We start from the raw sequence: 12,619 nt of genomic DNA, 5'->3' as shown, positions 1-12,619 counted from the left end.
GGGCTGTCAGTCGATTAAAATATTTAATCGCATGACTGTCCATAGTTAATCGCGATTAATCGCAAATTAATCGCACATTTTTTATTTGTTCTAAATGTACCTTAGAGGAATATTTTTCAAGTTTTGAATACTGTTATCAACATATGAGTGGACAAATATGCTTTATGCTAATGTTTATTATCATTTGAACAATGACAAATATTCTCATGAATATTAAACACAACAACTTCTGAACATGCTGAGTGTGCTGACTTTTCGTACAATGTCCCACTGTCTGGCTTCCTGCATAAAGTCAAGTGATCGGCGCAGTTGTGGCGAAATGTCGCTCCTCTGTTTTCATTTAAACAGCTCCATATCCGTTAGCGCAGCTAGCTAGCACCAGATGCTAACAACAACAATGCACGTAAGGTCTCTCTCTCGCTCGCTCGGGCCACACATACACGCACCCTCCCGGTCCTCCCAACAGCCAGTCGGTGCCTGCCGGTGAGCGTGGAAGTGTGGTCTGCCACAAGCGGGCGGCAGGAGCGGGGCTGTCAGCATCAGCTTGTAGATGGTATTTTAAACTCGATGCGCTCTGAAACTACGGGGCGGCCGAGGAAAAAAAATACACATGCGTTAATCGCGTTAAAATAATTAGTGGCGTTAATTTTTTTTGTTGCGTTAACGCGTTATTAACGCCCTAATTACATATCACTTTTTTAAAAGTAATATATTACACTACTTCGTTAGGTAAAGGACTTTAGAGTGTTCTCTACATAAAGTAATTCGTTACTTTACTCGCAGGGCTGGCCCGCCCCTCCCTACAGGCAGATCACGCAGACTGCTAAAGTTTCAAATGTTCTCTTTAGTTCAGTTTCCATTGTCGCATAAGACTGATCCAGATCCTGAATGTTTTCCTATCTGACCATGGCTGTCCTCTGTCTCCTGCTATCTGTATTTTGCGCAGTATATCTCTGCTCACGCTGTTGCGTCGGCGTCTTCTCCTGCGTCTTGCCATGTGTCGCACTGGACAACACATCCTCACTCCCAGGTCGGCCTATGTTGACGTTATGTCAAGTCCCCTGTCGGCTTTTTCCAACGCAAGGGGGGGGCCTTAGCGTCCATTTTCAGCTTTCCGGGATGTCCATATGCTTCTATGGACGCTCATGGAAGCACGGCGTTCGTTTGTGTCGACTGCCCTTAAAGGCAATGTGAGCGTCCATTCTCATTGGATAACGGAGAATTGTACACCCGGAAGTAAGTATTCCCCTTACTGTCGATTGATTTTACAGTGATATCTGCACTACTCATCAACTAAAAAACACCAGATTATCCTTGTTAATTACACAACATTGATTGGTTTAAATTGTGTGCAATGCTTTTGTATTTTTCCCCTTCGATTCGGAGAAACAAATATTTTTTCGGAGTAAAGGATGGCAGAAGACACTACACTACCCAGAATCCCCAGCTATCATTTGGACTACACCATGTGCTCTGTTTGACAAACCCCGTGATAGTCCTCAAGCTCTGTGATTGGAGAGTGTGCTCCGAGGGTTACGCCGAGCCTCTAACAGCACTTGAAATGGGATGGAATCACGGCAGACTGTCCAAAACTGGATTTGAACGGGTCCACCGCGTCCCCCCCTCCCCCACCCCGTCCCCAGAACTACACATGCTGGCTATTCTGTTTCGCAACATGTTCTCTATCTATGGCACGTCTCTACTGGGAGTTGTAGTTTTAAAAGACGTTTTCGTATTTCCCATAATAAGAAGTTGCCAGTATTGAACTGTGTACATGGAGGTTTAGGGGATAGGAAACACTCAAATTTAAAACATATAATTAATAAATGGGTGAAAATTGCTTGTGCCCATAATGGGCAGCATTCATATATATACACACATGCCAGCTAAGGTCAGAAGAGCTTTATTTAACAGCTGGTCTTATGTTTGTGACCCCTGTTGTTAATTGATAACATTACATTACATTAATTGAAAAGCCTGAAACATGCACTTGTCAAGGTTCAGAGGCACATTTTGCAAATATGGCAGTAGCCATCGATCAGCTTAAGATAAGATATACTTTATTGATCCCAAGTTGGAACATTTGCGTTACATCAGCATGTGTAACAGTTAAATATGCAGTGGTGTTTATTTGTAAATCATTTAGTATAATCACACAAATTCTGTGTTTTATATTCAACAATTCTGTGTTCTTTATTTATTGATTGTTCAATACCGGACAAGGCCGGAGATGAAATATCTACATACATCTTATAAGAGTATAATACATTATGTATAATATCAGTTAAAATAAATGCTTCAACATAGTTAACATTGCTGGAGGTATGCACAAATATTGATAGATGTCTTGTAATGCACTATTGAGGAACCTGCGACCCAAGTTTTTCATTCAATGCATAACTACACCATAGTTGTGTAGGCCTATATGATAATTATGTCAATAAACCTTAGAAAATCATGAAATCTTGAAAGGGATGTGCAAAATAGTCATTATATACAGTCTTTAATTAACTATTAGTAGAGAATAACGAGTAATGAATATACTTTATAGGGATCCTATTAATATCTAATAATAAACATAATGAAATTCAATAACATGCTTTAACCACTAGGTGTCCCTTTATATCAGCTGTGCACCTTTATGGTGTAAATACAGCCTATCTACCAATTGGATCAAATATAAAAGTCAGCCGAATTAGTGTTGATACTGCAAGGAGACGTATTGTGTGAAAATAAATGTAAGATATTGTTTAATGGCTGATATATTTATGATCCACGTCACGTTTTCAGTTCCTCATGTTTGTCTAGAAGTCTTCTCATCAGGGCTCTATAAATACAGAACTACGGCAGATATGTAATATTTAATGCAGCCGAACCGTGTATTACAATGCCGGTATGTGATGACTTTCAAAGAGAAAATCAAGCACACTCGGAATAAAGTATTATTTAATTTTTTAAAAATGTTTTCGGTCTGTTTCCAATATTTGTTAATGACGATGTGCTCTGAGATGTGAGACTGGAATTGCACAGGGGAAAATGACGTATCTTTAGATGCGGATTTTGTTAAACTAATATGTTTGCGCTGTGGACCAACACTATACATTGACGGGGAAGGGGGTAGCAATAAAGATAACACCATTAAACAGTTACACAACATAACAGAAATAATATCGATAGCAGCGTCCCTAGCAACCACCTTGGTAACAATGAAAACGTTATGGACGCAATTTCCTGAAGTAATCTTCGTAATAACTGATTGATTGATTGATTGAAAAGTTTATTAACAGCTTGTATATTGGGTACAGTACAGTACAGCTCAAAACATACAATTGTTAAGGGGATGCAGACCAGAGAAAGACTTTCGTCTTATTTACATCAGGGTCCCCCATTTCCAATTAATCATATCATTTAAGACATATAAGACATATTTGACATACAGATGGCTTATTTACAATTTACATACAGGTGGTTTTTTACATACAGATTGCTTATTTACAATTTTCATTTTAGATTTCGTTCTAATACATCCTAACCGGACATTTAAGACATACCAAGTCTACAGATATACAGTTAGTAACAGAGTCTAAAATGCGAGTATATACATAGATGGGGGGGGGGGAAGCTGTCCATTGAACGACAGGTTGAGATTTGTACCATTACCGGGGCCAGTTTTGCAATGCTCTCCCCCGAAGGTGCTCTTTAAGAGAGGTTTTAAAGGCAAGTATAGTTTTACTTTCCTTTACAGTTGTGGGAAGAGCGTTCCACCTTGATGTGGCATAATTGCGAAACGTGTATTCCCCCTTTTTTGTGCCAAATCTGGGTTTCACATGATTTGTGGAGCTCCCTCTGGTGTTATGATCATGGTATTCCTTGACCTTTGGGAAGAATTTTGACATGTACATGGGTACCATAGAGATGTAGTGGATCTTGTAGACCAGGCCCATTGCAAGTAGCTGTACTCTGTCGTCTACTCTAAGCCATCCTAGGTTGTCAAAGTGGGCAGGGATGAGTTCTAGATGAAAGGTGAAGCAGTAGTCTGACCAGTTTATTTTGCGATGTTTGAAGTTTTATTTTTAGCGCCTTGGAGGTGCTATGGTACCATGACGTGCAAGCATAGTCATAGTACCCTTGAATGAGTGCTCCAGCCAGAGTTTTCAGGGTGTTTTTGTTTACCAGAGAGGAGATCCGGTATAGGAATCTAGTTCTTTGATTGACTTTTTTTATTACATTGGATGCCATTTTGTCACAGGAGAGGTTTGCCTCAAGAATAGATCCTAGGTATGTAATTTCCTTCTTACTTGTGACAATAATGTCACCCACTGCAACTGAGAAGTCGTCGGATTTGCTGAGATTATGTTTCGAACCGAAGAGAATGGACTCTGTTTTACCCAGGTGTAATGATAATTTATTATCGGCGAGCCAGGTGCAGATTCTGCCGAGCTCGGAGCTGAGGGTTTTTTCAACCTGCAATCTGCTCCTGTCAGAGACCAGCAGGGCTGAGTCGTCCGCGAACAGGAACAAGTTGCAGTCCCATGCTGATGACATGTCATTTACATAAATTAGGAACAGTAACGGACCTAATATGCTTCCTTGTGGAACACCACAGCTCACTGGGAGGGGGGGGACAGAGTACCGTTTACCTCCACCATCTGTTCTCTCCCCTCCAGGTAGGATTGCATCCAGCTCACCGATAGTTTATCAAAACCAATTGCTTTTAGCTTGTCAATCAGAATGGGGTGATTGACAGTGTCGAAAGCCTTTTGTAGGTCCAGCATCACCATGCCGCAGTACTTGCCCTCGTCCACCTCTTGTTTGATGTGGTCGTTCAAATAAAGAAGGCATGTGTCAGTGGAGTGGGATGTTCTAAAGCCAGATTGAAATTCATAGATTAGTTTATTTTCCGCGAGGTACTTTTCCACCTGTTCATATACTATTTTTTCCATGACTTTCGAGATGGAGGTAAGTATAGAAACAGGGCGGTAGTTGCCTGGGTCCAATTTGCTGTCCTTTTTGTGCAGGGGGGTTACTCTTGCAATTTTGAAGTCTTTGGGTACTTTTCCCTGTTTTATGGAGAGGTTAATTATGTGAGCTATGACTGGTGAGATGGCGGTTGTTGTGTCTCTGAGGAATTTGGAGGGGATATTGTCGTGGCCAGTGGCCTTGTTAGGTTGGAGGGCACTCAGTTTAATGAGTACATCTGCTGTTGTTACCCTTGCTAGACTGAAATCATCTTTGCGTACCCCTAGGTTTTTGTAGTAGGTCATGATGTGATCTACTCCAAAAAGCCCTGAGTGGGAGGGTAATTTATTTACAAGAGTTGTGGCTATGTTTGTGAAAAAAATGTTCAAGTACTTGGCCACATCCAGTTTGTCTGTGATGAGCCTGTTATCTGTCTTTATGTTTAAGTTAGAAAATCTCGTTTTGAGTTTTTTACTGCAGCCAAGGTTATTGAGTAATTTCCAAAGTTCACGGGGTTTATTTTTGTTTTCCTCAGTTTTGACATTGATGAAATTCTTTTTGGCAGTTTTGATCATGGAGCTTACGTCATTTCTTAGTCTGTTTCTTTCAATTTTTAGTTCAGTCACGTGGGCCTGGAGTTCACTGCTCGTGCTTTTGGAAAGCATTGACTGACTTTTATGAAACTCAGAGCATTTTTTGTCTCTGGTTTTCATGGCGGTCAGTATGCCGGAGTGCATCCACGGCTCAGCGCGATGTTTTACCCTGGTTGTTCTTAGGGGGGCCAAATCATTGAGTATTGCAGATAATTTGTTTTTGAAAGCAAGCCATGTTTCTTCAACTTGTGTACCACTGAGCTCATCTGACCAGTCCAGGCTCTCCAGTTATAGGTTAAAGGCTTCGCTAGAGTAGTTTTTGAGGTCTCTAGATATGACTGTTTTGTGACAGCCGGCCCTTTGTTTTAGCTTTTTGCGGGTACAGAATATCATATAATGATCACTTAAACCGCATGCTATAACCCCTTTACTGGAGATCCTGGACTTGTCAGAGGTCAGAATGAGATCAATGGTAGTTTGTGTTGTTTCACATACCCGGGTGGGTTGGGTGATTAGCTGGCTGAAGCCGTGCAGATCACAAATCCTACTGAAGGACTTGAAGACGGACGTGTCTTTACGTTGCATATCCGTGTTCCAGTCTCCAATAATAATTGTCTCTACATCCCCCACATCAGCCAAACACCCATCTAATGTATCATAAAAGTCACTCTGTTCCGGTGGTCTATAGAATGTCCCGACTATTACAGATTTAGCATTGTCAAAAAGAATTTCAACCCACACAGATTCAATATTTTCATGATGCAGGTCAGTACGGTTTTTGAAATTGGTGTCTTTATGTATGTACATGCAGACACCACCTCCATTCACGTTCCTGTCCCTTCTCACTACAAGATAATCTTCAATTTCAATCTCTGAATCTGTAATGGCATTGTCCAATTTGGTCTCAGAAAAGCATAATATGCTTGCCTTACCGTTCATGAATAGCTGCCTGAGTTCAGCCAGTTTGTGTCTCAGGCTGTTAGTGTTCAGATGAAAAATATGTAGTCCATTTTTGTTGCTTAAATGCACAATGTCGTCAGTTTGCAGATATTTGTCTTTGTCCGTTACAGCAACCGGCTTGCCGTGGTGTTTGGAGTGGTGGGGGTGGTGGTGGTGGTGGTGGGTGGTGGGTGGGGGGAGGGAGGCTCCGTTGTAGCTTTAGCCGTTGATATGCTAGCAGGGTGGCTAACAACATGGCGGATATTTGTTCCCTCGGATCTCGGTTATCTTCCTCTCGTCACTGCCTCATGCGTGTCTGTCTGCCGAGGCGTCCCCGGGGGAATCTCGAAGTCTCCGTTTATTCCTCGGTCTCCGCTGTCTCCACGGTCTCTGTTGTCATCGCATAGTTGTTGCTGCAGCGGAAGAGATGCTAGTTCTGATGCTAATTGTGATGCTAGCTCCTCGAGCCTGCAGGACTGGCTTCTTGTCTGCACCGGGCCCGGATTCAGATGGATGTCTCCCGTTAACAATGATCATACTTCTTCGGTCTAGTTTGCCTGACGGGGGTAAGTACTATCGCGTCGGGTTTGCAGTTAATAATGCATGAATGCTTGCACTTCCAAAAGCGAGGTGTTTCCTTTCCCAGCCGTTGAGAAGGTAAAAGTCATTGTGGTTCATTTTATCCCCGCTTTCATTACTCTCCTTCTCTAAGTGATGTTGCCTCATTGATGAGTTGAGGTAGGAGTCCATAATCCATATTGTCAGGAGGATGAAATATGTAAAAAATCGTGAGGAATAACCGCCAAAGCGGGAGCTCTCGAAAATGCGACCACTCATAGTGAAACCGGATGTGCTCCCTGAAACCGGATGTGCTCTAGCAAACTAAAGATCATGTACATCCACTACACACATAATCTGAAATAACAACTCATATTTCTCGCATCAAATGACATCAAAACGCATTTTAATGGCCAAACTAACTTTAAAATAGGCATTTTCCACCGAGAATAAAACGAAGTTCGGCCATGTTTTTTTTTTCTGCAGGGAGAAATTTGAAGATCACTTGACGTCAAACAGAGCACATGGTGCAGTCCAAACGATAGCTGGGGATTCTTGGTAGTGTAGTGTCTTCTGCCATCCTTTACTCCGAACAAATATTTGTTTCTCCGAATCGAAGGGGAAAAATACAAAAGTATTGCACACAATTTAAACCAATCAATGTTGTGTAATTAACAAGGATAATCTGGTGTTTTTTAGTCGATGAGTAGTGCATATATCACTGTAAAATCAATCGACAGTAAGGGGAATACTTACTTCCGGGTGTACAATTCTCCGTTATCCAATGAGAATGGACGCTCACATTTTCTTTAAGGGCAGCCGACACAAACGAACGCCGTGCTTCCATGAGCGTCCATAGAAGCATATGGACATCCCGGAAAGCTGAACATGGACGCTAAGGGCCCCCCCCCCTTGCGTTGAAAATGGATGCTAAGGCCCCCCCCTTGCGTTGGAAAAAGCCGACAGGGGACTTGACATAACGTCAACATAGGCCGACCTGGGAGTGAGGATGTGTTGCACTGGAACACACCGCAAAGACTTCAGCCGAGCACGTGAGTGGCAATAACTCTCCTTACCAGCAGGCGGCGGTAGTGTGTATTCGTCATTCAAAACAGGCAACAACCGGAAGACAGAGAAGAAGAACAGACTACGTGATATAAACAGTGTTGGGACTAACGCGTTACAAAGCAACGCGTCACTGTAACGCCGTTATTTTTTGCAGTAACTAGTACTCTAACGCATTACTTATTAAATTCAGTAACCCAGTTACCGTTACTACATGGTGCGTTACTCCGTTACTGTGTTAATTTTTTTTTATATAGTCAACAGCCAAGCGAACAGAGATGAGAACTGTACTTAAGTACAGTACTTGAGTAAATGTACTTAGATACTTCCTGTGTCACATGCGGAGACGGGCTGTGGGCGTGTTTGTGTTGTTTACTAACAAGACTATCATGGCAGCGGCGGAGCTCAAGTCTAGTTTCTCCACCTGGAGATATTCTCACTATTTCACTTTTGTCGAGCACAAAGAAAAGAACGTTTTAGTTAAATGTAAGTTGTGTCTTGGCGGGTCAAAGATCCTATCTACTGCCCAAACCAGTCATTCAAATCTCTTAAAACATCTGCAAAAACAACATGCTGGGATGAAGCTAGTAGCTAAGACCACAGAGACTCAGCCGACGCCACTCCACCTCCACCTAAGCAACAGCGGCTGGATTTTAACCAAGGGACTGCTAGCCAGGGAAAAGTCGATAAAGCCATTGCACGGTATGTTGTAGAACACATGCAGGCTATTGCTACAGTGGAGTCACCCGCTTTCAGAGAGCTAGTTAGCATGATAGCATGTCCGGGCGGCACACGGCACGGAAAACTTTTTCCAACTACCTGGAGAAAGAATATACAAAAATGGAAAGCCAGCTAATATCGATGCAATCCAGATTGCATATAATGCATGTCAAGTTGATCAACAGATTGTATTATTCTCCAATGCAATAACAGTACTGAAATTAAGGCTATAAGGGCATTAATGGGAGCCCTTTTTATAAGTAATGCATTATTTGTTGGTGTAAGGAACTAATACAGTAACTGCGTTACTTTTGAAATGAAGTAACTAGTAATGGTAACTAGTTACTGGTTTTCAGTAACTAGCACAACACTGGATATAAACAAACAACAAATAGCGTGTGCATTAGCTTCACCTTAGCATGTGTTCTTTGCAGGGGTTTGTTGAGGTTTGACGTGGTGTTTACAGCAGTGGATAACAGCTTCTGGCCTGGACACAGTTTGCACCTCACCGTCACATTCCTGTCTATTCTTCGGACGAACTCAAAATAATGGGCATACCTCCACCCCTCGAAAGTTATCGCTGACTCAGCCATGTTTATGCAGCACAGCACTGCACGTGGAGATGTGGACGCGCGCGCAGATTACGTACATATAAACCTGCGGCGGAAACCCCTCTTGTCTGTCAGTGTGGTGATTATGACTGATTTTAGTAAGTAACGAAATAACGCGTGTCGGGTGTTATCTGTGTTCGTTATTCTCACGTCCAGGAGAGAAGCTTTAAAAAATGAGACTAATTGAGTCTCTGAGAAGGTTCAAATGGTTAATTTTAATAAAAAATATGGCGCGGTAATGTTACAAACAGAAGATTGTTCAGACAGAAAAACAGCTGTGTATCTGGCTCTCGTGAGCGAAAGGAAGAGAGCGAGTTCCCCCTCTCCCGCTCTTATATCTCCTCTGCTGGCTCCTCCTTGTGTGCCGATCGGCATTGCTGGGGGCCGGCCCTCCACGTATTTAATGTCCGTTGTTACGCATATCAGAGGATACAGACATTGTACATTCAATATATATCTAAACACGCATTTTCTCCTCCTTAACTCTTTCATGACTTTTCATTTAACACATTCTAAACGCTGTAATCAATACTCCAAAAAATACAGGAAATACTTCACGGCAGTTTGGTTTCCGGTCGTTCCGGAAGTTGTCACATGCTACCCACATCTGTAAACAATAACGTACACAAATAAACTGTACCTTCATTTAATATTCAACAATAATAATATCTCGACGTCTATAGTTGTAGTGTTGAAATCAGTAGGTTTCGGTGTGCAACATCATATCATATCGCTGCTAAATTCACCTCTATAGTAAATGGTATATTAGCCACATGCTAAATGCTAACCGGGGATGAAGGATTTTCAGAATAAAAGCTTAATAACTGGTTGTGCACAAGAACTTCTGGTTTTTCAGTATAAAACAGCATTTAAACTGACGGTATGTTTAAGGTACTTTATGCCATTAAAAACATTGATTTTAATTTCTAACACGGGGCAATGTTAGTAACTGTAGTGTGATTACTGAATTATAAAAGTAGCGTGTTACACTACTCCGTTACCGACAAAAGTAATATTATTACAGTAACACAGTTACACCCAACTATGAAAACAACCAATAGAATAAGTAGTGAAATTGGTGAGTGTAGTAAAGCAGACCACAAGGTCATTCTAAAGACAATTGTGTGCTTAAGATGAGGAGTTGAAGAGTGTGGAGGGATTGTGTTTCAAAGCTTGGTCCAAAATCTGTGTCCTCAGATGCACTGAATCCTGAGTGTGCGCAGATCAATAGGAAACCGATAGTTTTTTTCAGTGAGGTTTTGAGGTTCTTAAAACATCATTGCATTGCACTTATTGAGTCACCATGTAATCCAAAATTAGCACATATAAGAGGATAAACAGAGCATTTTCAAGACATCTTGGGGTTTGTATTTTACTATAATTACAACTGGATGATACCGAAACATCCGTATTATATTTTGGCTTATTTGTGATGGCTTGGTTACTCGCCACTGGAAAGGACTCTGCACACATTTTCTCTCAGATTTATTTGAACTCTAAATCTTGCAAGCTTGCAGCCTGCAATTGGACCATTAGGGTGAGATAATTGATTATGTATTAGCCATAGAGACGGATGAAATAACATCCAGGGTGGCCGGGACCTCGCCAACCTCCCTGCTGCTACTCCACATTTTGATATCCGCCGCCTGCTGTGCGCCGGCCAGAGAGATAATTTATTAGGGTTTTATTGTTGTCCAACATTCATCCGTTGAGAAAAAATGCTGACAGTGAGTGAGTTAGAGCTCCGTGCTGTCACTGCGAGCATCCTCCAAAGAGCTGAACATGCAGCTCCGGCCTCTGGGAGCACCACACCCCGCTGTGTTTGCTTTGGCAGACTCCACCACCTCTTAGGAAGTATCACTTTGTCATTCAGCACACACTCAGCTTCACAGTGCACGATTCAGCTTGAATTACGGCTTCATATGGCAAAGATTTCTTATAAGATTTGCACATGCTTAAAAGAAAAACCTCAGCTTTGGGTTCATCATAATGGTTGTAGAGTTTACCAGTGTGTGATTGCATAATATGCCTTTGGAGCAGGGAATCTTGACTTGTTTTGCACTATTGCAGAATGAAAGGGGCTCATGGGCAAGTTATATAGTCTATAGGCAAGGCAAGGCAAGTTTATTTATATAGCACCTTTCAACACAAGGCAATTCAAGGTGCTTTACAAAAATGAAAGACATTCAGACAAAGGCATTTAAAAACAGTAAAAGATAATAAAAGAAACATTAAAAGAAGTTCCACTTTACTGATGAACACAACGGCTCAGTTTCAATTAAAATTAAAAGCAGCGACAAAAAGAAAAGTCTTCAGCCTGGATTTAAAAGTATTCAGAGTTGCAGCGGACCTGCAGGTTTCTGGGAGTTTGTTCCAGATATTTGGAGCATAATAACTGAATGCTGCTTCTTCATGTTTAGTTCTGACTCTGGGGACAGAAAGCTGACCAGTCCCTGAAGACCTGAGAGATCTGGATGGTTCATAATTTAGCAGAAGATTAGAAATGTATTTTGGGCCTAAACCATTCAGTGCTTTATAAACCAGCAGCAGTATTTTGAAATCTATTCTTTGACACACAGGAAGCCAGTGTAAAGACTTCAGAACTGGAGTGATGTGAGTCAATTTGTATGCTTTTTAATCCACTCAGGGCATAGTATTTACATTGAAAGCACATTATTAGCATTGTAAATCAATTTATTTTCATTCTGCATAAGAAAATGTTCAACATGCCACTTGGCTGCTATTTTGAACCAAATGTGACCCCCAGGTTGAGTATCACTGCTTTACAGGATGATATTCCAAGTTTAAAAGTGTGCAGTGGAATCACATAGAGCTGAACCCCTTCACATTTTGTTATGTTTTAGCCTTCTACTAAAATCATTTAAACAAATTTCCCACCTCATCAATCTCATATTGTGCAAATTGATTGAAAAGTTTCTGGGGTATAAAGCAACAAGCTGTACAGCTATTTTGCAAACTCAAACATGATTTCCAATGTCTTTCACGAAGGAGATGCAGGAATGGTTGTCCTTCTGGAAGTTTCTTGCATTCACAAAAGGAGGTCTGAAGCTCAGTTAAACTTAATTTCTTGGTCACGTCCCTTAACAAGGCCCTTTTCCCCCTAATGTTGAGTATTGCCTGATAGCCAACTCTATGCCACTGTGCTCTTAAATA

The sequence above is a fragment of the Gymnodraco acuticeps genome, unplaced genomic scaffold (assembly GCF_902827175.1).
Source record: "Gymnodraco acuticeps unplaced genomic scaffold, fGymAcu1.1, whole genome shotgun sequence".
NCBI lineage: Eukaryota > Metazoa > Chordata > Actinopteri > Perciformes > Bathydraconidae > Gymnodraco > Gymnodraco acuticeps.
The sequence above is the reverse complement of the archived record's forward strand: the minus strand, read 5'-3'. Positions refer to the sequence as shown.